Here is a 1,287-nt window from a genome sequence, read left to right on the forward strand (position 1 = left end):
ATAATAGCCCTTGCTTGTTCTCATTTGGTTGGTCTTCATTTATTCCCACGTGGTTTAGGAAGCTAGTGAAACTGATCAGGCAACTGTAAGTTCGTTTTGTATTGTGGTAGATGTAAAATCCTAAATAAAACATAAGCTACACAAATTTTACATTTTATTAAAACATGCATATTTATATATCCCATTTGCAGGCAGGCTTTATAAGAGAAATACAAGATCAGTTTCACATGAAAAAAATCTATCACTGTAACATGCCATATTAATATCTAAAGGAAAAAAACTACAAGAGTGTAAACAGGTGAAGAACATTTGTTAAACTTTTTGCCCAGATAAAAAATCCTGTAACAGAAATCATGCTTAGTGGAGACATTTTGGACACATTTCCATAAAGATCACAATAAGACAAGGAAGCCACTAATGCTTAACACAATATTGCGGAATTCGGCCAACACCATAAAACAGGAGGGAAGCATGTGAGGTATGAGGATTGAAGGGGGAGAGTAAATAGTTATTATTGCAGGCATTATAGTTATCCCCATTAAAGAAAACTTGATAGCATCAGCAAGCAAAGTAATAGAACTAATAAGATAGTTCAGCCTGTTTGCCAGATACAAGATCACCTCATAAAAGCAATAGTGTTCCTTTCTAGTATAACAGAAATAAAGAGAGATGAGCAGGTCCACTCCAAACATTTGAGAATACAAATGAAAACCACATCATAGATTTAAATATCAAAAATTTTTCAATCAAAGCTATTTAAATTAAGCTATAAAATGGGAGTATATTTGGGGCGCCTGGGTGACTCAGTCGGTTGAACATCCAATTTCAGCTCAGGTCATGATCTCATGTTTCATGGGTTCAAGCCCCGCGTTGGTCTCTGTGCTGACAGCTCAGAGCCTGGAGACTGCTTCGGAATCTGTGTCTCCCTCTCTCCCTGACCCCTCCCTGGCTCTCTCTCTCTCTCTCTCAAAATAAAAAGAAACATTAAAAAAAATAAATAAAATGGGAGTACATTTAACAATATCTATCAGCAATCTGTCTATCACTATTTGCTTGTCTCACTACACCACCATCAGAAGGCCAACATTTCTTTCAGCCACTAGGCTAAATGGCACATGGCCAGGTCAGGATCCGTGGAAATACACTCCCAGAGATCTGCATGCAGATGACTTAATGGGGAATGATGCCTATGATATAGAATGAGACTTGCATGAGAGTGAGGGAAACAGGATTCGGGCAGAGGGAGAAGCCGAGAAATTTTATTTTATTTCATTTTTGGAAAAGCTC

This window comes from Lynx canadensis, chromosome B1 (genome assembly GCF_007474595.2).
Source record: "Lynx canadensis isolate LIC74 chromosome B1, mLynCan4.pri.v2, whole genome shotgun sequence".
NCBI classification, from domain to species: Eukaryota; Metazoa; Chordata; class Mammalia; order Carnivora; family Felidae; genus Lynx; species Lynx canadensis.